This window comes from Lissotriton vulgaris, chromosome 1_1, assembly GCF_964263255.1.
Source record: "Lissotriton vulgaris chromosome 1_1, aLisVul1.2, whole genome shotgun sequence".
Taxonomy (NCBI): domain Eukaryota; kingdom Metazoa; phylum Chordata; class Amphibia; order Caudata; family Salamandridae; genus Lissotriton; species Lissotriton vulgaris.
The window spans coordinates 1,370,224,490-1,370,249,478 of record NC_141685.1 but is presented as its reverse complement, the minus strand read 5'-3'; the positions used below and the strand labels follow the sequence as shown (position 1 = coordinate 1,370,249,478).

Here is a 24,989-nt window from a genome sequence, read left to right as displayed (position 1 = left end):
CTCATTTGAGCTCCTTGTACCTGCTGCTGTTTTCTCCACACCTCATACTATCTTTTCCCTCTTTCTCTCTTTCTCTGCGGTTGGTGGCTACTTTCCAAAGCGTCTGATGCCCCAATGTTCCTTCGTCTTGTTGTCAGACGTGAATTTGAAAAGCAACAAAATTAACAAGCCTTTACCACTCACACATGGCAGAAGTTTATACTTTAATTCAATGAGCTAAGAAAAGTGTGTTGTGGGGCCCCTACGAGCCATGGTGCTTGCTTCATCATAATTAGGCATGCAGTCATTAGCCACAGCTCTGATTATGGGTCACTGAGGTCAGTTTCAATAATTCCTCAAAAACCTAACCATGCAGTCCCCCCTAACTGTGTAGTTATCTTGCTTTACTGCTGTTTGTGTGATTAGCTGGGAGGAGCTCACGGCAGCATTCTCCCAATAAAAGTGTAGATGGACCGTTCCTTAACTCTTTCTTGCTTCACATACAGATGGCTTGAGGAGGTACAGGGGAGATGCAGGTCTAATAAACAGAATAGAATATCTGCGCCAGGTGTGTTTCTCTGCATTGGTGTCCCATCACAGGCCCACCAGTGTATGTGTGATCTTTGACTCCTGCCAGTTCACAAGCAGGCGGCCAGGAAACGGTTTCAGCCTATCAACCACTGAGGAGATAAAGCCTTTGTATAAGGAATGAGGAAGCAATGAACACATTCAGATTATCACAGGAGTAGCCCTGAGTGTTCCGAATTATAATTTCTTCATGTCACTGTACGTTATTGAGCCCAAGTAGCTCGCAGTGATCGTATAGTGGTTAGTACTCTGCGTTGTGGCCGCAGCAACCTCGGTTCGAATTTGAGTCACGGCATTGTGGTTGGCAATGTCACGGCAGGTGGGTTTTTCCTTTACAGAATTCCCAAATGTACCAGTTGTTTTTGTAAAATGTCTAGTAAAAACAGATCCTTTTCAATATTTAAACGATCTAACGACAAATTATTTAAACACACATGATTATAAGATGTAGGTATACTGTACTTACTGACATAAATTATCATTCTTGAACATATTTGTGGTAAGGGGAGCGGAGCTCTCCCCCAGGCCAATCAGAATGCAGATGAATGCAGTTGCAGTTGAGTGACCTGTGTTGTGGCTGTCTACAGGGAATGCACATATGTAGCTGTCTCGCTGCCCAATCCAGACGTCAATTGAAGACAGGTTTTCATGCAAATAGTGCAGTAAGTGCAGAGAAATGCTCACTCTCTAAAAATGGCATTTATACAATAGTAAGATTAAATCCAACCTCACCAGTAGATAGGATTTATCAATAAATAAATAAAGCTTCTCCTCTCTGATATGGAATTACCCCCCAAAAAGTATAAGGGAATACCCAATGCTAACCTATGAGAGGGGCAGACCTCACAGTAGTGAAAAATGTAATAGGTTGATACTACTAGGACATACAAACTACCACAGTACATGTCTTACCTTTTACTTACATAGCATGATGCCCCTAGGACTACTTAGGGCCTACCTTAGGGGTTACTGATATGTAATAAAATTGGAGTTTAAGGCTTGGCAAGTAGTTTAAAATGCCAAGTCGAAGTGGCAGTACACTGCAGCACAGGCACTGCAGTAGCAGGCTTGAGACAGGTTTGAAATGCTATTTCTTTAGGCGGCACAATCAGTCCCTGGGTATATGGTATACCACTTTACAAGGGGCTTTCAAGTAAATTAAATCTGTCAGTCAGGTATACTCCAATTATACACATGATTAGGGAAGAAGCACGTGCACTTCAGCACTGATTAGTAGCGATAAAGTGATAAGAGTCCTAAGGCCAACAAAAAGATACAGCAAAATGCGGAGGTGAAAAGCAATAAGGTGGGGTTGGGACCACCTTAAGAATGCAAGGTCTAACAAAAACGAACTAGGGATAACATGAGTAAAACATCAGGTTTCTCTACAGCATTTGGTGAGACAAGTGGGCCTTCTTTTATCTTCCATAAATGCAATCTTTCCCGGACCCCTTTATTATATAGCTCTTCAAGGAAAAAATATAAAGCACTTACAAAGGAGCCTCAAATACTCAAAGATGGTAGACTTCTGTAATATGGGCCATATACTAAAAGCAGCACGAAAACAGAGTGCAATAGGGTCCAAAAAACTTGAGTGACCCATGAGAGTATGCATGCAAGCCTATGGTATTCCAAACTAGAGATATACGCATGCAATTTTTGTTTTTAGGAGAGAATGTGCCTGCTGAAAAAAACATTATTTTTAAAAAGTGCATTGCAGAATATCAGGAATTTGCTGTGGGACACCTTGAAAACTTGCATACAGATTATGTGCACACGCCTTACAGTCAGTTGTTGTGGCCGAGAGGTTAAGGCGATGGACTAGAAATCCATTGGTTCTCCCCGCGCAGGTTCGAATCCTGCCGGCAACGAGAATCTTTTTAACATCGGTTACAATTTCAGAAGTTAACCTTTAGTATTTCTTCCATGTCAGTTTTATAAATAGGTGGCTTATTTTGGTGTCACTATTGCCATATCACATATTTATTATCGCTCCCCCTTTCATATCTTTGCTATAACTCTCGTCCTTCATTAGCGCTGGTGCAAACGCTTCAAATTATTATACCCTGGCTCTCTCGGTCATACCTGTGCATGCACTTGAAACTTACTTTACCAATAAAAGAAGCAAATAGAGAAATAAAATAAAAGTGCTAGCTGGATTAGGCAAACACACTTCATAAAACTGCATTTTCTTTTCTATTCTCCCCCGTGTTACAAGCTTAACTGCTCCCTGTGTAATTTCTCTTAACCTGCTGTTCCTGGAAGAGAATTTCATCTACAAGCTCTTTCTGTGTTTTTTCCTAGTCTTTTCTTTCCCTTTTCTTAGATTTGTAACTGTTCCTTTACGTGCTCTATTTAGGCACCATTAATCTCATTTGAGCTCCTTGTACCTGCTGCTGTTTTCTCCACACCTCATACTTTCTTTTCCCTCTTTCTCTCTTTCTCTGCGGTTGGTGGCTACTTTCCAAAGCGTCTGATGCCCCAATGTTCCTTCGTCTTGTTGTCAGACGTGAATTTGAAAAGCAACAAAATTAACAAGCCTTTACCACTCACACATGGCAGAAGTTTATACTTTAATTCAATGAGCTAAGAAAAGTGTGTTGTGGGGCCCCTACGAGCAATGTTGCTTGCTTCATCATAATTAGGCATACAGTCATTAGCCACAGCTCTGATTATGGGTCACTGAGGTCAGTTTCAATAATTCCTCAAAAACCTAACCATGCAGTCCCCCCTAACTGTGTAGTTATATTGCTTTACTGCTGTTTGTGTGATTAGCTGGGAGGAGCTCATGGCGGCATCCTCCCAATAAAAGTTTAGATGGACCGTTCCTTAACTATGACTTGCTTCACATACAGATGGCTTGAGGAGGTACAGGGGAGAGACAGGTCTAATAAACAGAATAGAATATCTGCGCCAGGTGTGTTTCTCTGCATTGGTGTCCCATCACAGGCCCACCAGTGTATGTGTGATCTTTGACTCCTGCCAGTTCACAAGCAGGCGGCCAGGAAACGGTTTCAGCCTATCAACCACTGAGGAGATAAAGCCTTTGTATAAGGAATGAGGAAGCAATGAACACATTCAGCCTATCACAGGAGTTGCCCTGAGTGTTCTGAATTATAATTTCTTCATGTCACAGAACGTTATTGAGCCCAATTAGCTCGCCGTGATCGTATAGTGGTTAGTACTCTGCGTTGTGGCCGCAGCAACCTCGGTTCGAATCCGAGTCACGGCATTGTGGTTGGCAATGTCACGGCAGTTGGGTTTTTCCTTTACAGAATTCCCAAATGTACCAGTTGTTTTTGTAAAATGTCTATTAAAAACAGATCCTTTTCAATATTTAAACGATCTAACGACAAATTATTTGAACACACATGATTATAAGATGTAGGTATACTGTACTTACTGACATAAATTATCGTTCTTGAACATATTTGCGGTAAGGGGAGCGGAGCTCTCCCCCAGGCCAATCAGAATGCAGATGAATGCAGTTGCAGTTGAGTGACCTGTGTTGTGGCTGTCTACAGGGAATGCACATATGTAGCTGTCTCGCAGCCCAATCCAGACGTCAATTGAAGACAGGTTTTCATGCAAATAGAGCAGTAAGTGCAGAGAAATGCTCACTCTCTAAAAATGGCATTTATACAATAGTAAGATTAAATCCAACCTCACCAGTAGATAGGATTTATCAATAAATAAATAAAGCTTCTCCTCTCTGATATGGAATTACCCCCCAAAAAGTATAAGGGAATACCCAATGCTAACCTATGAGAGGGGCAGACCTCACAGTAGTGAAAAATGTAATAGACTGTTTGATACTACTAGGACATACAAACTACCACAGTACATGTCTTACCTTTTACTTACATAGCATGATGCCCCTAGGACTACCTAGGGCCTACCTTAGGGGTTACTGATATGTAATAAAATTGGAGTTTAAGGCTTGGCAAGTAGTTTAAAATGCCAAGTCGAAGTTGCAGTACACTGCAACACAGGCACTGCAGTAGCAGGCTTGAGACAGGTTTGAAATGCTATTTCTTTGGGCGGCACAATCAGTCCCTGGGTATATGGTATACCACTTTACAAGGGGCTTTCAAGTAAATTAAATCTGTCAGTTAGGTATACTCCAATTATACACATGATTAGGGAAGAAGCACGTGCACTTCAGCACTGATTAGTAGCAATAAAGTGATCAGAGTCCTAAGGCCAACAAAAAGATACAGCAAAATGCGGAGGTGAAAAGCAATAAGGTGGGGTTGGGACCACCTTAAGAATGCAAGGTCTAACAAAAACGAACTAAGGATAACATGAGTAAAACATCAGGTTTCTCTACAGCATTTGGTGAGACAAGTGGGCCTTCTTTTTTCTTCCATAAATGCAATCTTTCCCGGACCCCTTTATTATATAGCTCTTCAAGGAAAAAATATAAAGCACTTACAAAGGAGCCTCAAATACTCAAAGATGGTAGACTTCTGTAATATGGGCCATATACTAAAAGCAGCATGAAAACAGAGTGCAATAGGGTCTAAAAAACTTGAGTGACCCATGAGAGTATTCATGCAAGCCTATGGTATTCCAAACTAGAGATATACGCATGCAATTTTTGTTTTTAGGAGAGAATGTGCCTGCTGAATAAAACATTATTTTTAAAATGTGCATTGCCGAATATCAGGAATTTGCTGTGGCACACCTTGACAACTTGCATACAGATTATGTGCACACACCTTGCAGTCAGTTTTTGTGGCCGAGTGGTTAAGGCGATGGACTAGAAATCCATTGGGGTCTCCCAGTGCAGGTTCGAATCCTGCCGACAATGAGAATCTTTTTAACATCGGCTACAATTTCAGAAGTTAACCTTTAGTATTTCTTCCATGTGAGTTTTATAAATAGGTGGCTTATTTTGGTGTCACTATTGCCATATCACATATTTATTATCGCTCCCCCTTTCATATCTTTGCTATAACTCTCGTCCTTCATTAGCGCTGGTGCAAACACTTCAAATTATTATACCCTGGCTCTCTCGGTCATACCTGTGCATGCACTTGAAACTTACTTTACCGATAAAAGAAGCAAATAGAGAAATAAAATAAAAGTGCTAGCTGGATTAGGCAAACACACTTCATAAAACTGCATTTTCTTTTCTATTCTCCCCCATGTTACAAGCTTAACTGCTCCCTGTGTAATTTCTCTTAACCTGCTGTTCCTGGAAGAGAATTTCATCTACAAGCTCTTTCTGTGTTTTTTCCTAGTCTTTTCTTTCCCTTTTCTTAGATTTGTAACTGTTCCTTTACGTGCTCTATTTAGGCGCCATTAATCTCATTTGAGCTCCTTGTACCTGCTGCTGTTTTCTCCACACCTCATACTGCCTTTTCCCTCTTTCTCTCTTTCTCTGCGGTTGGTGGCTACTTTCCAAAGCGTCTGATGCCCCAATGTTCCTTCGTCTTGTTGTCAGACGTGAATTTGAAAAGCAACAAAATTAACAAGCCTTTACCACTCACACATGGCAGAAGTTTATACTTTAATTCAATGAGCTAAGAAAAGTGTGTTGTGGGGCCCCTACGAGCCATGGTGCTTGCTTCATCATAATTAGGCATGCAGTCATTAGCCACAGCTCTGATTATGGGTCACTGAGGTCAGTTTCAATAATTCCTCAAAAACCTAACCATGCAGTCCCCCCTAACTGTGTAGTTATCTTGCTTTACTGCTGTTTGTGTGATTAGCTGGGAGGAGCTCACGGCAGCATCCTCCCAATAAAAGTGTAGATGGACCGTTCCTTAACTCTTTCTTGCTTCACATACAGATGGCTTGAGGAGGTACAGGAGAGATGCAGGTCTAATAAACAGAATAGAATATCTGCGCCAGGTGTGTTTCTCTGCATTGGTGTCCCATCACAGGCCCACCAGTGTATGTGTTATCTTTGACTCTTGCCAGTTCACAAGCAGGCGGCCAGGAAACGGTTTCAGCCTATCAACCACTGAGGAGATAAAGCCTTTGTATAAGGAATGAGGAAGCAATGAACACATTCAGCCTATCACAGGAGTAGCCCTGAGTGTTCCGAATTATAATTTCTTCAAGTCACTGTACGTTATTGAGTCCAAGTAGCTCGCCGTGATCGTATAGTGGTTAGTACTCTGCGTTGTGGCCGCAGCAACCTCGGTTCGAATCTGAGCCACGGCATAGTGGTTGGCAATGTCACGGCAGTTGAGTTTTTCCTTTAAAGAATTCCCAAATGTACCAGTTGTTTTTGAAAAATGTCTATTAAAAACAGATCCTTTTCAATATTTAAACGATTTAACGACAAATTATTTAAACACACATGATTATAAGATGTAGGTATACTGTACTTACTGACATAAATTATTGTTCTTGAACATATTTGCGGTAAGGGGAGCGGAGCTCTCCCCCAGGCCAATCAGAATGCAGATGAATGCAGTTGCAGTTGAGTGACCTGTGTTGTGGCTGTCTACAGGGAATGCACATATGTAGCTGTCTCGCAGCCCAATCCAGACGTCAATCGAAGACATGTTTCAATGCAAATAGAGCAGTAAGTGCAGAGAAATGCTCACTCTCTAAAAATGGCATTTATACAATAGTAAGATTAAATCCAACCTCACCAGTAGATAGGATTTATCAATAAATAAATAAAGCTTCTCCTCTCTGATATGGAATTACCCCCCAAAAAGAATAAGGGAATACCCAATGTTAACCTATGAGAGGGGCAGACCTCACAGTAGTGAAAAATGTAATAGACTGTTTGATACTACTAGGACATACAAACTACCACAGTACATGTCTTACCTTTTACTTACATAGCATGATGCCCCTAGGACTACCTAGGGCCTACCTTAGGGGTTACTGATATGTAATAAAATTGGAGTTTAAGGTTTGGCAAGTAGTTTTAAATGCCAAGTCGAAGTGGCAGTACACTGCAGCACAGGCACTGCAGTAGCAGGCTTGAGACAGGTTTGAAATGCTATTTCTTTGGGCGGCACAATCAGTCCCTGGGTATATGGTATACCACTTTACAAGGGGCTTTCAAGTAAATTAAATCTGTCAGTCAGGTATACTCCAATTATACACATGATTAGGGAAGAAGCACGTGCACTTCAGCACTGATTAGTAGCGATAAAGTGATCAGAGTCCTAAGGCCAACAAAAAGATACAGCAAAATGCGGAGGTGAAAAGCAATAAGGTGGGGTTGGGACCACCTCAAGAATGCAACGTCTAACAAAAACGAACTAAGGATAACATGAGTAAAATATCAGGTTTCTCTACAGCATTTGGTGAGACAAGTGGGCCTTCTTTTATCTTCCATAAATGCAATCTTTCCCGGACCCCTTTATTATATGGCTCTTCAAGGAAAAAATATAAAGCACTTACAAAGGAGCCTCAAATACTCAAAGATGGTAGACTTCTGTAATATGGGCCATATACTAAAAGCAGCACGAAAACAGAGTGCAATAGGGTCCAAAAAACTTGAGTGACCCATGAGAGTATGCATGCAAGCCTATGGTATTCCAAACTAGAGATATACGCATGCAATTTTTGTTTTTAGGAGAGAATGTGCCTGCTGAAAAAAACCTTATTTTTAAAAAGTGCATTGCAGAATATCAGGAATTTGCTGTGGCACACCTTGAAAACTTGCATACAGATTATGTGCACACGCCTTATAGTCAGTTGTTGTGGCCGAGTGGTTAAGGCAATGGACTAGAAATCCATTGGGCTCTCCCCGCGCAGGTTCGAATCCTGCAACCAACGAGAATCTTTTTAACATCGGCTACAATTTCAGAAGTTAACCTTTAGTATTTCTCCCATGTCAGTTTTATAAATAGGTGGCCTATTTTGGTGTCACTATTGCCATATCACATATTTATTATCGCTCCCCCTTTCATATCTTTGCTATAACTCTCGTCCTTCATTAGCGCTGGTGCAAACGCTTCAAATTATTATACCCTGGCTCTCTCGGTCATACCTGTGCATGCACTTGAAACTTACTTTACCAATAAAAGAAGCAAATAGAGAAATAAAATAAAAGTGCTAGCTGGATTAGGCAAACACACTTCATAAAACTGCATTTTCTTTTCTATTCTCCCCCGTGTTACAAGCTTAACTGCTCCCTGTGTAATTTCTCTTAACCTGCTGTTCCTGGAAGAGAATTTCATCTACAAGCTCTTTCCGTGTTTTTTCCTAGTCTTTTCTTTCCCTTTTCTTAGATTTGTAACTGTTCCTTTACGTGCTCTATTTAGGCGCCATTAATCTCATTTGAGCTCCTTGTACCTGCTGCTGTTTTCTCCACACCTCATACTGTCTTTTCCCTCTTTCTCTCTTTCTCTGCGGTTGGTGGCTACTTTCCAAAGCGTCTGATGCCCCAATGTTCCTTCGTCTTGTTGTCAGACGTGAATTTGAAAAGCAACAAAATTAACAAGCCTTTACCACTCACACATGGCAGAAGTTTATACTTTAATTCAATTAGCTAAGAAAAGTGTGTTGTGGGGCCCCTACGAGCCATGGTGCTTGCTTCATCATAATTAGGCATACAGTCATTAGCCACAGCTCTGATTATGAGTCACTGAGGTCAGTTTCAATAATTCCTCAAAAACTTAACCATGCAGTCCCCCCTAACTGTGTAGTTATCTTGCTTTACTGCTGTTTGTGTGATTAGCTGGGAGGAGCTCACGGCAGCATCCTCCCAATAAAAGTGTAGATGGACCGTTCCTTAACTCTTTCTTGCTTCACATACAGATGGCTTGAGAAGGTACAGGGGAGATGCAGGTCTAATAAACAGAATAGAATATCTGCGCCAGGTGTGTTTCTCTGCATTGGTGTCCCATCACAGGCCCACCAGTGTATGTGTGATCTTTGACACCTGCCAGTTCACAAGCATGCGGCCAGGAAACGGTTTCAGCCTATCAACCACTGAGGAGATAAAGCCTTTGTATAAGGAATGAGGAAGCAATGAACACATTCAGCCTATCACAGGAGTAGCCCTGAGTGTTCCGAATTATAATTTCTTCAAGTCACGGTACGTTATTGAGTCCAAGTAGCTCGCCGTGATCGTATAGTGGTTAGTACTCTGCGTTGTCGCCGCAGCAACCACGGTTCGAATCCGAGTCACGGCATTGTGGTTGGCAATGTCACGGCAGTTGGGTTTTCCTTTACAGAATTCCCAAAGGTACCAGTTGTTTTTGTAAAATGTCTATTAAAAACAGATCCTTTTCAATATTTAAACGATTTAACGACATATTATTTAAACACACATGATTATAAGATGTAGGTATACTGTACTTACTGACATAAATTATCGTTCTTGAACATATTTGCGGTAAGGGGAGCGGAGCTCTTCCCCAGGCCAATCAGAATGCAGATGAATGCAGTTGCAGTTGAGTGACCTGTGTTGTGGCTGTCTACAGGGAATGCACATATGTAGCTGTCTCGCAGCCCAATCCAGACGTCAATTGAAGACAGGTTTTCATGCAAATAGAGCAGTAAGTGCAGAGAAATGCTCACTCTCTAAAAATGCCATTTATACAATAGTAAGATTAAATCCAACCTCACCAGTAGATAGGATTTATCAATAAATAAATAAAGCTTCTCCTCTCTGATATGGAATTACCCCCCAAAAAGTATAAGGGAATACCCAATGCTAACCTATGAGAGGGGCAGACCTCACAGTAGTGAAAAATGTAATAGACTGTTTGATACTACTAGGACATACAAACTACCACAGTACATGTCTTACCTTTTACATACATAGCATGATGCCCCTAGGACTACTTAGGGCCTACCTTAGGGGTTACTGATATGTAATAAAATTGGAGTTTAAGGCTTGGCAAGTAGTTTTAAATGCCAAGTCGAAGTGGCAGTACACTGCAGCACAGGCACTGCAGTAGCAGGCTTGAGACAGGTTTGAAATGCTATTTCTTTGGGCGGCACAATCAGTCCCTGGGTATATGGTATACCACTTTACAAGGGGCTTTCAAGTAAATTAAATCTGTCAGTCAGGTATACTCCAATTATACACATGATTAGGGAAGAAGCACGTGCACTTCAGCACTGATTAGTAGCGATAAAGTGATCAGAGTCCTAAGGCCAACAAAAAGATACAGCAAAATGCGGAGGTGAAAAGCAATAAGGTGGGGTTGGGACCACCTTAAGAATGCAAGGTCTAACAAAAACGAACTAAGGATAACATGAGTAAAACATCAGGTTTCTCTACAGCATTTGGTGAGACAAGTGGGCCTTCTTTTAACTTCCATAAATGCAATCTTTCCCGGACCCCTTTATTATATAGCTCTTCATGGAAAAAATATAAAGCACTTACAAAGGAGCCTCAAATACTCAAAGATGGTAGACTTCTGTAATATGGGCCATATACTAAAAGCAGCACGAAAACAGAGTGCAATAGGGTCCAAAAAACTTGAGTGACCCATGAGAGTATGCATGCAAGCCTATGGTATTCCAAATTAGAGATATACGCATGCAATTTTTGTTTTTAGGAGAGAATGTGCCTGCTGAAAAAAACATTATTTTTAAAAAGTGCATTGCAGAATATCAGGAATTTGCTGTGGCACACCTTGAAAACTTGCATACAGATTATGTGCACACGCCTTACAGTCAGTTGTTGTGGCCGAGTGGTTAAGGCAATGGACTAGAAATCCATTGGGCTCTCCCCGCGCAGGTTCGAATCCTGCCGACAACGAGAATCTTTTTAACATCGGCTACAATTTCAGAAGTTAACCTTTAGTATTTCTCCCATGTCAGTTTTATAAATAGGTGGCCTATTTTGGTGTCACTATTGCCATATCACATATTTATTATCGCTCCCCCTTTCATATCTTTGCTATAACTCTCGTCCTTCATTAGCGCTGGTGCAAACGCTTCAAATTATTATACCCTGGCTCTCTCGGTCATACCTGTGCATGCACTTGAAACTTACTTTACCAATAAAAGAAGCAAATAGAGAAATAAAATAAAAGTGCTAGCTGGATTAGGCAAACACACTTCATAAAACTGCATTTTCTTTTCTATTCTCCCCCGTGTTACAAGCTTAACTGCTCCCTGTGTAATTTCTCTTAACCTGCTGTTCCTGGAAGAGAATTTCATCTACAAGCTCTTTCTGTGTTTTTTCCTAGTCTTTTCTTTCCCTTTTCTTAGATTTGTAACTGTTCCTTTACGTGCTCTATTTAGGCGCCATTAATCTAATTTGAGCTCCTTGTACCTGCTGCTGTTTTCTCCACACCTCATACTGCCTTTTCCCTCTTTCTCTCTTTCTCTGCGGTTGGTGGCTACTTTCCAAAGCGTCTGATGCCCCAATGTTCCTTCGTCTTGTTGTCAGACGTGAATTTGAAAAGCAACAAAATTAACAAGCCTTTACCACTCACACATGGCAGAAGTTTATACTTTAATTCAATGAGCTAAGAAAAGTGTGTTGTGGGGCCCCTACGAGCCATGGTGCTTGCTTCATCATAATTAGGCATACAGTCATTAGCCACAGCTCTGATTATGAGTCACTGAGGTCAGTTTCAATAATTCCTCAAAAACTTAACCATGCAGTCCCCCCTAACTGTGTAGTTATCTTGCTTTACTGCTGTTTGTGTGATTAGCTGGGAGGAGCTCACGGCAGCATCCTCCCAATAAAAGTGTAGATGGACCGTTCCTTAACTCTTTCTTGCTTCACATACAGATGGCTTGAGAAGGTACAGGGGAGATGCAGGTCTAATAAACAGAATAGAATATCTGCGCCAGGTGTGTTTCTCTGCATTGGTGTCCCATCACAGGCCCACCAGTGTATGTGTGATCTTTGACACCTGCCAGTTCACAAGCATGCGGCCAGGAAACGGTTTCAGCCTATCAACCACTGAGGAGATAAAGCCTTTGTATAAGGAATGAGGAAGCAATGAACACATTCAGCCTATCACAGGAGTAGCCCTGAGTGTTCCGAATTATAATTTCTTCAAGTCACTGTACGTTATTGAGTGCAAGTAGCTCGCCGTGATCGTATAGTGGTTAGTACTCTGCGTTGTCGCCGCAGCAACCACGGTTCGAATCCGAGTCACGGCATTGTGGTTGGCAATGTCACGGCAGTTGGGTTTTCCTTTACAGAATTCCCAAATGTACCAGTTGTTTTTGTAAAATGTCTATTAAAAACAGATCCTTTTCAATATTTAAACGATTTAACGACAAATTATTTAAACACACATGATTATAAGATGTAGGTATACTGTACTTACTGACATAAATTATCGTTCTTGAACATATTTGCGGTAAGGGGAGCGGAGCTCTTCCCCAGGCCAATCAGAATGCAGATGAATGCAGTTGCAGTTGAGTGACCTGTGTTGTGGCTGTCTACAGGGAATGCACATATGTAGCTGTCTCGCAGCCCAATCCAGACGTCAATTGAAGACAGGTTTTCATGCAAATAGAGCAGTAAGTGCAGAGAAATGCTCACTCTCTAAAAATGCCATTTATACAATAGTAAGATTAAATCCAACCTCACCAGTAGATAGGATTTATCAATAAATAAATAAAGCTTCTCCTCTCTGATATGGAATTACCCCCCAAAAAGTATAAGGGAATACCCAATGCTAACCTATGAGAGGGGCAGACCTCACAGTAGTGAAAAATGTAATAGACTGTTTGATACTACTAGGACATACAAGCTACCACAGTACATGTCTTACCTTTTACTTACATAGCATGATGCCCCAGGACTACCTAGGGCCTACCTTAGGGGTTACTGATATGTAATAAAATTGGAGTTTAAGGCTTGGCAAGTAGTTTTAAATGCCAAGTCGAAGTGGCAGTACACTGCAGCACAGGCACTGCAGTAGCAGGCTTGAGACAGGTTTGAAATGCTATTTCTTTGGGCGGCACAATCAGTCCCTGGGTATATGGTATACCACTTTACAAGGGGCTTTCAAGTAAATTAAATCTGTCAGTCAGGTATACTCTAATTATACACATGATTAGGGAAGAAGCACGTGCACTTCAGCACTGATTAGTAGCGATAAAGTGATCAGAGTCCTAAGGCCAACAAAAAGATACAGCAAAATGCGGAGGTGAAAAGCAATAAGGTGGGGTTGGGACCACCTTAAGAATGCAAGGTCTAACAAAAACGAACTAAGGATAACATGAGTAAAACATCAGGTTTCTCTACAGCATTTGGTGAGACAAGTGGGCCTTCTTTTAACTTCCATAAATGCAATCTTTCCCGGACCCCTTTATTATATAGCTCTTCATGGAAAAAATATAAAGCACTTACAAAGGAGCCTCAAATACTCAAAGATGGTAGACTTCTGTAATATGGGCCATATACTAAAAGCAGCACGAAAACAGAGTGCAATAGGGTCCAAAAAACTTGAGTGACCCATGAGAGTATGCATGCAAGCCTATGGTATTCCAAATTAGAGATATACGCATGCAATTTTTGTTTTTAGGAGAGAATGTGCCTGCTGAAAAAAACATTATTTTTAAAAAGTGCATTGCAGAATATCAGGAACTTGCTGTGGCACACCTTGAAAACTTGCATACAGATTATGTGCACATGCCTTACAGTCAGTTGTTGTGGCCGAGTGGTTAAGGCAATGGACTAGAAATCCATTGGGCTCTCCCCGCGCAGGTTCGAATCCTGCCGACAACGAGAATCTTTTTAACATCGGCTACAATTTCAGAAGTTAACCTTTAGTATTTCTCCCATGTCAGTTTTATAAATAGGTGGCCTATTTTGGTGTCACTATTGCCATATCACATATTTATTATCGCTCCCCCTTTCATATCTTTGCTATAACTCTCGTCCTTCATTAGCGCTGGTGCAAACGCTTCAAATTATTATACCCTGGCTCTCTCGGTCATACCTGTGCATGCACTTGAAACTTACTTTACCAATAAAAGAAGCAAATAGAGAAATAAAATAAAAGTGCTAGCTGGATTAGGCAAACACACTTCATAAAACTGCATTTTCTTTTCTATTCTCCCCCGTGTTACAAGCTTAACTGCTCCCTGTGTAATTTCTCTTAACCTGCTGTTCCTGGAAGAGAATTTCATCTACAAGCTCTTTCTGTGTTTTTTCCTAGTCTTTTCTTTCCCTTTTCTTAGATTTGTAACTGTTCCTTTACGTGCTCTATTTAGGCGCCATTAATCTAATTTGAGCTCCTTGTGCCTGCTGCTGTTTTCTCCACACCTCATACTGCCTTTTCCCTCTTTCTCTCTTTCTCTGCGGTTGGTGGCTACTTTCCAAAGCGTCTGATGCCCCAATGTTCCTTCGTCTTGTTGTCAGACGTGAATTTGAAAAGCAACAAAATTAACAAGCCTTTACCACTCACACATGGCAGAAGTTTATACTTTAATTCAATGAGCTAAGAAAAGTGTGTTGTGGGGCCCCTACGAGCCATGGTGCTTGCTTCATCATAATTAGGCATACAGTCATTAGCCACAGCTCTGATTATGAGTCACTGAGGTCAGTTTCAATAATTCCTCAAAAACCTAACCATGCAGCCCCCCCTAACTGTGTAGTTATCTTGCTTTACTGCTGTTTGTGTGATTAGCTGGGAGGAGCTCACGGCAGCATCCTCCCAATAAAAGTGTAGATGGACCGTTCCTTAACTCTTTCTTGCTTCACATACAGATGGCTTGAGGAGGTACAGGGGAGATGCAGGTCTAATAAACAGAATAGAATATCTGCGCCAGGTGTGCTTCTCTGCATTGGTGTCCCATCACAGGCCCACCAGTGTATGTGTGATCTTTGACACCTGCCAGTTCACAAGCAGGCGGCCAGGAAACGGTTTCAGCCTATCAACCACTGAGGAGATAAAGCCTTTGTATAAGAAATGAGGAAGCAATGAACACATTCAGCCTATCACAGGAGTAGCCCTGAGTGTTCCGAATTATAATTTCTTCAAGTCACTGTACGTTATTGAGTCCAAGTATCTCGCCGTGATCGTATAGTGGTTAGTACTCCGCGTTGTGGCCGCAGCAACCACGGTTCGAATCCGAGTCACGGCATTGTGGTTGGCAATGTCACGGCAGTTGGGTTTTTCCTTTACAGAATTCCCAAATGTACCAGTTATTTTTGTAAAATGTCTATTAAAAACAGATCCTTTTCAATTTTTAAACGATTTAACGACAAATTATTTAAACACACATGATTATAAGATGTAGGTATACTGTACTTACTGACATAAATTATCGTTCTTGAACATATTTGCGGTAAGGGGAGCGGAGCTCTCCCCCAGGCCAATCAGAATGCAGATGAATGCAGTTGCAGTTGAGTGACCTGTGTTGTGGCTGTCTACAGGGAATGCACATATGTAGCTGTCTCGCAGCCCAATCCAGACGTCAATTGAAGACAGGTTTTCATGCAAATAGAGCAGTAAGTGCAGAGAAATGCTCACTCTCTAAAAATTGCATTTATACAATAGTAAGATTAAATCAAACCTCACCAGTAGATAGGATTTATCAATAAATAAATAAAGCTTCTCCTCTCTGATATGGAATTACCCCCCAAAAAGAAAAGGGAATACCCAATGCTAACCTATGAGAGGGGCAGACCTCACAGTAGTGAAAAATGTAATAGACTGTTTGATACTACTAGAACATACAAACTACCACAGTACATGTCTTACCTTTTACTTACATAGCATGATGCCCCTAGGACTACCTAGGGCCTACCTTAGGGGTTACTGATATGTAATAAAATTGGAGTTTAAGGCTTGGCAAGTAGTTTTAAATGCCAAGTCGAAGTGGCAGTACACTGCAGCACAGGCACTGCAGTATCAGGCTTGAGACAGGTTTGAAATGCTATTTCTTTGGGCGGCACAATCAGTCCCTGGGTATATGGTATACCACTTTACAAGGGGCTTTCAAGTAAATTAAATCTGTCAGTCAGGTATACTCCAATTATACACATGATTAGGGAAGAAGCACGTGCACTTCAGCACTGATTAGTAGCGATAAAGTGATCAGAGTCCTAAGGCCAACAAAAAGATACAGCAAAATGCGGAGGTGAAAAGCAATAAGGTGGGGTTGGGACCACCTTAAGAATGCAAGGTCTAACAAAAACGAACTAAGGATAACATGAGTAAAACATCAGGTTTCTCTACAGCATTTGGTGAGACAAGTGGGCCTTCTTTTATCTTCCATAAATGCAATCTTTCCCGGACCCCTTTATTATATAGCTCTTCAAGGAAAAAATATAAAGCACTTACAAAGGAGCCTCAAATACTCAAAGATGGTAGACTTCTTTAATATGGGACATATACTAAAAGCAGCACGAAAACAGAGTGCAATAGGGTCCAAAAAACTTGAGTGACCCATGAGAGTATGCATGCAAGCCTATGGTATTCCAAACTAGAGATATACGCATGCAATTTTTGTTTTTAGGAGAGAATGTGCCTGCTGAAAAAAACATTATTTTTAAAAAGTGCATTGCAGAATATCAGGAATTTGCTGTGGCACACCTTGAAAACTTGCATACAGATTATGTGCACACGCCTTACAGTCAGTTGTTGTGGCCGAGTGGTTAAGGCAATGGACTAGAAATCCATTGGGCTCTCCCCGCGCAGGTTCGAATCCTGCCGACAACGAGAATCTTTTTAACATCGGCTACAATTTCAGAAGTTAACCTTTAGTATTTCTCCCATGTCAGTTTTATAAATAGGTGGCCTATTTTGGTGTCACTATTGCCATATCACATATTTATTATCGCTCCCCCTTTCATATCTTTGCTATAACTCTCGTCCTTCATTAGCGCTGGTGCAAACGCTTCAAATTATTATACCCTGGCTCTCTTGGTCACACCTGTGCATGCACTTGAAACTTACTTTACCAATAAAAGAAGCAAATAGAGAAATAAAATAAAAGTGCTAGCTGGATTAGGCAAACACACTTCATAAAACTGCATTTTCTTTTCTATTCTCCCCCGTGTTACAAGCTTAACTGCTCCCTGTGTAATTTCTCTTAACCTGCTGTTCCTGGAAGAGAATTTCATCTACAAGCTCTTTCTGTGTTTTTTCCTAGTCTTTTCTTTCCCTTTTCTTAGATTTGTAACTGTTCCTTTACGTGCACTATTTAGGCGCCATTAATCTAATTTGAGCTCCTTGTACCTGCTGCTGTTTTCTCCACACCTCATACTGCCTTTTCCCTCTTTCTCTCTTTCTCTGCGGTCGGTGGCTACTTTCCAAAGCGTCTGATGCCCCAATGTTCCTTTGTCTTGTTGTCAGACGTGAATTTGAAAAGGAACAAAATTAACAAGCCTTTACCACTCACACATGGCAGAAGTTTATACTTTAATTCAATGAGCTAAGAAAAGTGTGTTGTGGGGCCCCTACGAGCCATGGTGCTTGCTTCATCATAATTAGGCATGCAGTCATTAGCCACAGCTCTGATTATGGGTCACTGAGGTCAGTTTCAATAATTCCTCAAAAACCTAACCATGCAGTCCCCCCTAACTGTGTAGTTATCTTGCTTTACTGCTGTTTGTGTGATTAGCTGGGAGGAGCTCACAGCATCATCCTCCCAATAAAAGTGTAGATGGACCGTTCCTTAACTCTTTCTTGCTTCACATACAGATGGCTTGAGGAGGTACAGGGGAGATGCAGGTCTAATAAACAGAATAGAATATCTGCGCCAGGTGTGTTTCTCTGCATTGGTGTCCCATCATAGGCCCACCAGTGTATGTGTGGTCTTTGACTCCTGCCAGTTCACAAGCAGGCGGCCAGGAAACGGTTTCAGCCTATCAACCACTGAGGAGATAAAGCCTTTGTATAAGGAATGAGGAAGCAATGAACACATTCAGCCTATCACAGGAGTAGCCCTGAGTGTTCCGAATTATAATTTCTTCATGTCACTGTACGTTATTGAGCCCAAGTAGCTCGCCGTGATCATATAGTGGTTAGTACTCTGCGTTGTGGCCGCAGCAACCTCTGTTCGAATCCGAGTCACGGCATTGTGGTTGGCAATGTCACGGCAGTTGGGTTTTTCCTTTACAGAATTCCCAAATGTACCAGTTGTTTTTGTAAAATGTCTATTAAAAACAGATCCTTTTCAATATTTAAACGATCTAACGACAAATTATTTAAACACACATGATTATAAGATGTAGGTATACTGTACTTACTGACATAAATTATCGTTCTTGAACATATTTGCGGTAAGGGGAGCAGAGCTCTCCCCCAGGCCAATCAGAATGCAGATGAATGCAGTTGCAGTTGAGTGACCTGTGTTGTGGCTGTCTACAGGGAATTCGCATATGTAGCTGTCTCGCAGCCCAATCCAGACGTCAATTGAAGACAGGTTTTGATGCAAATAGAGCAGTAAGTGCAGAGAAATGCTCACTCTCTAAAAATGGCTTTTATACAATAGTAAGATTAAATCCAACCTCACCAGTAGATAGGATTTATCAATAAATAAAAAAGCTTCTCCTCTCTGATATGGAATTACCCCCCAAAAAGTATAAGGGAATACCCAATGCTAACCTATGAGAGGGGCAGATCTCACAGTAGTGAAAAATGTAATAGACTGTTTGATACTACTAGGACATACAAACTACCACATTACATGTCTTACCTTTTACTTACATAGCATGATGCCCCTAGGACTATCTAAGGCCTACCTTAGGGGTTACTGATATGTAATAAAATTGGAGTTTAAGGCTTGGCAAGTAGTTTTAAATGCCAAGTCGAAGTGGCAGTACACTGCAGCACAGGCACTGCAGTAGCAGGCTTGAGACAGGTTTGAAATGCTATTTCTTTGGGCGGCACAATCAGTCCCTGGGTATATGGTATACCACTTTACAAGGGGCTTTCAAGTAAATTAAATCTGTCAGTCAGGTATACTCCAAATATACACATGATTAGGGAAGAAGCATGTGCACTTCAGCACTGATTAGTAGCGATAAAGTGATCAGAGTCCTAAGGCCAACAAAAAGATACAGCAAAATGCGGAGGTGAAAAGCAAAAAGGTGGGGTTGGGACCACCTTAAGAATGCAAGGTCTAACAAAAACGAACTAAGGATAACATGAGTAAAACATCAGGTTTCTCTACAGCATTTGGTGAGACAAGTGGGCCTTCTTTTATCTTCCATAAATGCAATCTTTCCCGGACCCCTTTATTATATAGCTCTTCAAGGAAAAAATATAAAGCACTTACAAAGGAGCCTCAAATACTCAAAGATGGTAGACTTCTGTAATATGCGCCATATACTAAAAGCAGCACGAAAACAGAGTGCAATAGGGTCCAAAAAACTTGAGTGACCCATGAGAGTATGCATGCAAGCCTATGGTATTCCAAACTAGAGATATACGCATGCAATTTTTGTTTTTAGGAGAGAATGTGCCTGCTGAAAAAAACATTACTTTTAAAAAGTGCATTGCAGAATATCAGGAATTTGCTGTGGGACACCTTGAAAACTTGCATACAGATTATGTGCACAAGACTTACAGTCAGTTGTTGTGGCCGAGTGGTTAAGGCGATGGACTAGAAATCCATTGGGGTCTCCCCGCGCAGGTTCGAATCCTGCCGACAACGAGAATCTTTTTAACATCGGCTACAATTTCAGAAGTTAACCTTTAGTATTTCTTCCATGTCAGTTTTATAAATAGGTGGCTTATTTTGGTGTCACTATTGCCATATCACATATTTATTATCGCTCCCCCTTTCATATCTTTGCTATAAATCTCGTCCTTCATTAGTGCTGGTGCAAACGCTTCAAATTATTATACCCTGGCTCTCTCGGTCATACCTGTGCATGCACTTGAAACTTACTTTACCAATAAAAGAAGCAAATAGAGAAATAAAATAAAAGTGCTAGCTGGATTAGGCAAACACACTTCATAAAACTGCATTTTCTTTTCTATTCTCCCCCGTGTTACAAGCTTAACTGCTCCCTGTGTAATTTCTCTTAACCTGCTGTTCCTGGAAGAGAATTTCATCTACAAGCTCTTTCTGTGTTTTTTCCTAGTCTTTTCTTTCCCTTTTCTTAGATTTGTAACTGTTCCTTTACGTGCTCTATTTAGGCGCCATTAATCTAATTTGAGCTCCTTGTACCTGCTGCTGTTTTCTCCACACCTCATACTGCCTTTTCCCTCTTTCTCTCTTTCTCTGCGGTTGGTGGCTACTTTCCAAAGCGTCTGATGCCCCAATGTTCCTTCGTCTTGTTGTCAGACGTGAATTTGAAAAGCAACAAAATTAACAAGCCTTTACCACTCACACATGGCAGAAGTTTATACTTTAATTCAATGAGCTAAGAAAAGTGTGTTGTGGGGCCCCTACGAGCCATGGTGCTTGCTTCATCATAATTAGGCATACAGTCATTAGCCACAGCTCTGATTATGAGTCACTGAGGTCAGTTTCAATAATTCCTCAAAAACTTAACCATGCAGTCCCCCCTAACTGTGTAGTTATCTTGCTTTACTGCTGTTTGTGTGATTAGCTGGGAGGAGCTCACGGCAGCATCCTCCCAATAAAAGTGTAGATGGACCGTTCCTTAACTCTTTCTTGCTTCACATACAGATGGCTTGAGAAGGTACAGGGGAGATGCAGGTCTAATAAACAGAATAGAATATCTGCGCCAGGTGTGTTTCTCTGCATTGGTGTCCCATCACAGGCCCACCAGTGTATGTGTGATCTTTGACACCTGCCAGTTCACAAGCATGCGGCCAGGAAACGGTTTCAGCCTATCAACCACTGAGGAGATAAAGCCTTTGTATAAGGAATGAGGAAGCAATGAACACATTCAGCCTATCACAGGAGTAGCCCTGAGTGTTCCGAATTATAATTTCTTCAAGTCACTGTACGTTATTGAGTGCAAGTAGCTCGCCGTGATCGTATAGTGGTTAGTACTCTGCGTTGTCGCCGCAGCAACCACGGTTCGAATCCGAGTCACGGCATTGTGGTTGGCAATGTCACGGCAGTTGGGTTTTCCTTTACAGAATTCCCAAATGTACCAGTTGTTTTTGTAAAATGTCTATTAAAAACAGATCCTTTTCAATATTTAAACGATTTAACGACAAATTATTTAAACACACATGATTATAAGATGTAGGTATACTGTACTTACTGACATAAATTATCGTTCTTGAACATATTTGCGGTAAGGGGAGCGGAGCTCTTCCCCAGGCCAATCAGAATGCAGATGAATGCAGTTGCAGTTGAGTGACCTGTGTTGTGGCTGTCTACAGGGAATGCACATATGTAGCTGTCTCGCAGCCCAATCCAGACGTCAATTGAAGACAGGTTTTCATGCAAATAGAGCAGTAAGTGCAGAGAAATGCTCACTCTCTAAAAATGCCATTTATACAATAGTAAGATTAAATCCAACCTCACCAGTAGATAGGATTTATCAATAAATAAATAAAGCTTCTCCTCTCTGATATGGAATTACCCCCCAAAAAGTATAAGGGAATACCCAATGCTAACCTATGAGAGGGGCAGACCTCACAGTAGTGAAAAATGTAATAGACTGTTTGATACTACTAGGACATACAAGCTACCACAGTACATGTCTTACCTTTTACTTACATAGCATGATGCCCCAGGACTACCTAGGGCCTACCTTAGGGGTTACTGATATGTAATAAAATTGGAGTTTAAGGCTTGGCAAGTAGTTTTAAATGCCAAGTCGAAGTGGCAGTACACTGCAGCACAGGCACTGCAGTAGCAGGCTTGAGACAGGTTTGAAATGCTATTTCTTTGGGCGGCACAATCAGTCCCTGGGTATATGGTATACCACTTTACAAGGGGCTTTCAAGTAAATTAAATCTGTCAGTCAGGTATACTCTAATTATACACATGATTAGGGAAGAAGCACGTGCACTTCAGCACTGATTAGTAGCGATAAAGTGATCAGAGTCCTAAGGCCAACAAAAAGATACAGCAAAATGCGGAGGTGAAAAGCAATAAGGTGGGGTTGGGACCACCTTAAGAATGCAAGGTCTAACAAAAACGAACTAAGGATAACATGAGTAAAACATCAGGTTTCTCTACAGCATTTGGTGAGACAAGTGGGCCTTCTTTTAACTTCCATAAATGCAATCTTTCCCGGACCCCTTTATTATATAGCTCTTCATGGAAAAAATATAAAGCACTTACAAAGGAGCCTCAAATACTCAAAGATGGTAGACTTCTGTAATATGGGCCATATACTAAAAGCAGCACGAAAACAGAGTGCAATAGGGTCCAAAAAACTTGAGTGACCCATGAGAGTATGCATGCAAGCCTATGGTATTCCAAATTAGAGATATACGCATGCAATTTTTGTTTTTAGGAGAGAATGTGCCTGCTGAAAAAAACATTATTTTTAAAAAGTGCATTGCAGAATATCAGGAACTTGCTGTGGCACACCTTGAAAACTTGCATACAGATTATGTGCACATGCCTTACAGTCAGTTGTTGTGGCCGAGTGGTTAAGGCAATGGACTAGAAATCCATTGGGCTCTCCCCGCGCAGGTTCGAATCCTGCCGACAACGAGAATCTTTTTAACATCGGCTACAATTTCAGAAGTTAACCTTTAGTATTTCTCCCATGTCAGTTTTATAAATAGGTGGCCTATTTTGGTGTCACTATTGCCATATCACATATTTATTATCGCTCCCCCTTTCATATCTTTGCTATAACTCTCGTCCTTCATTAGCGCTGGTGCAAACGCTTCAAATTATTATACCCTGGCTCTCTCGGTCATACCTGTGCATGCACTTGAAACTTACTTTACCAATAAAAGAAGCAAATAGAGAAATAAAATAAAAGTGCTAGCTGGATTAGGCAAACACACTTCATAAAACTGCATTTTCTTTTCTATTCTCCCCCGTGTTACAAGCTTAACTGCTCCCTGTGTAATTTCTCTTAACCTGCTGTTCCTGGAAGAGAATTTCATCTACAAGCTCTTTCTGTGTTTTTTCCTAGTCTTTTCTTTCCCTTTTCTTAGATTTGTAACTGTTCCTTTACGTGCTCTATTTAGGCGCCATTAATCTAATTTGAGCTCCTTGTGCCTGCTGCTGTTTTCTCCACACCTCATACTGCCTTTTCCCTCTTTCTCTCTTTCTCTGCGGTTGGTGGCTACTTTCCAAAGCGTCTGATGCCCCAATGTTCCTTCGTCTTGTTGTCAGACGTGAATTTGAAAAGCAACAAAATTAACAAGCCTTTACCACTCACACATGGCAGAAGTTTATACTTTAATTCAATGAGCTAAGAAAAGTGTGTTGTGGGGCCCCTACGAGCCATGGTGCTTGCTTCATCATAATTAGGCATACAGTCATTAGCCACAGCTCTGATTATGAGTCACTGAGGTCAGTTTCAATAATTCCTCAAAAACCTAACCATGCAGCCCCCCCTAACTGTGTAGTTATCTTGCTTTACTGCTGTTTGTGTGATTAGCTGGGAGGAGCTCACGGCAGCATCCTCCCAATAAAAGTGTAGATGGACCGTTCCTTAACTCTTTCTTGCTTCACATACAGATGGCTTGAGGAGGTACAGGGGAGATGCAGGTCTAATAAACAGAATAGAATATCTGCGCCAGGTGTGCTTCTCTGCATTGGTGTCCCATCACAGGCCCACCAGTGTATGTGTGATCTTTGACACCTGCCAGTTCACAAGCAGGCGGCCAGGAAACGGTTTCAGCCTATCAACCACTGAGGAGATAAAGCCTTTGTATAAGAAATGAGGAAGCAATGAACACATTCAGCCTATCACAGGAGTAGCCCTGAGTGTTCCGAATTATAATTTCTTCAAGTCACTGTACGTTATTGAGTCCAAGTATCTCGCCGTGATCGTATAGTGGTTAGTACTCCGCGTTGTGGCCGCAGCAACCACGGTTCGAATCCGAGTCACGGCATTGTGGTTGGCAATGTCACGGCAGTTGGGTTTTTCCTTTACAGAATTCCCAAATGTACCAGTTATTTTTGTAAAATGTCTATTAAAAACAGATCCTTTTCAATTTTTAAACGATTTAACGACAAATTATTTAAACACACATGATTATAAGATGTAGGTATACTGTACTTACTGACATAAATTATCGTTCTTGAACATATTTGCGGTAAGGGGAGCGGAGCTCTCCCCCAGGCCAATCAGAATGCAGATGAATGCAGTTGCAGTTGAGTGACCTGTGTTGTGGCTGTCTACAGGGAATGCACATATGTAGCTGTCTCGCAGCCCAATCCAGACGTCAATTGAAGACAGGTTTTCATGCAAATAGAGCAGTAAGTGCAGAGAAATGCTCACTCTCTAAAAATTGCATTTATACAATAGTAAGATTAAATCAAACCTCACCAGTAGATAGGATTTATCAATAAATAAATAAAGCTTCTCCTCTCTGATATGGAATTACCCCCCAAAAAGAAAAGGGAATACCCAATGCTAACCTATGAGAGGGGCAGACCTCACAGTAGTGAAAAATGTAATAGACTGTTTGATACTACTAGAACATACAAACTAC

General features: G+C 41.3%; 6 non-coding genes across 6 annotated transcripts; all 6 read left to right on the top strand.

Moving 5' to 3' along the window:
• The first annotated feature begins 3,727 nt into the window (after positions 1–3,727).
• On the top strand, positions 3,728–3,799 carry TRNAH-GUG (transfer RNA histidin (anticodon GUG)). The gene has a single exon. It is a non-coding gene; the product is annotated as a tRNA-His (tRNA).
• A 7,382-nt stretch (positions 3,800–11,181) lies between these two features.
• TRNAS-AGA (transfer RNA serine (anticodon AGA)) lies at positions 11,182–11,263 on the top strand. The gene has a single exon. It is a non-coding gene; the product is annotated as a tRNA-Ser (tRNA).
• Positions 11,264–14,121: 2,858 nt separating this feature from the next.
• TRNAS-AGA (transfer RNA serine (anticodon AGA)) lies at positions 14,122–14,203 on the top strand. Its single transcript has one exon. It is a non-coding gene; the product is annotated as a tRNA-Ser (tRNA).
• Positions 14,204–17,062: 2,859 nt separating this feature from the next.
• Positions 17,063–17,144, top strand: TRNAS-AGA (transfer RNA serine (anticodon AGA)). The gene has a single exon. It is a non-coding gene; the product is annotated as a tRNA-Ser (tRNA).
• Positions 17,145–20,003: 2,859 nt separating this feature from the next.
• On the top strand, positions 20,004–20,085 carry TRNAS-AGA (transfer RNA serine (anticodon AGA)). Its single transcript has one exon. It is a non-coding gene; the product is annotated as a tRNA-Ser (tRNA).
• A 2,858-nt stretch (positions 20,086–22,943) lies between these two features.
• TRNAS-AGA (transfer RNA serine (anticodon AGA)) lies at positions 22,944–23,025 on the top strand. Its single transcript has one exon. It is a non-coding gene; the product is annotated as a tRNA-Ser (tRNA).
• Positions 23,026–24,989: the final 1,964 nt, after the last annotated feature.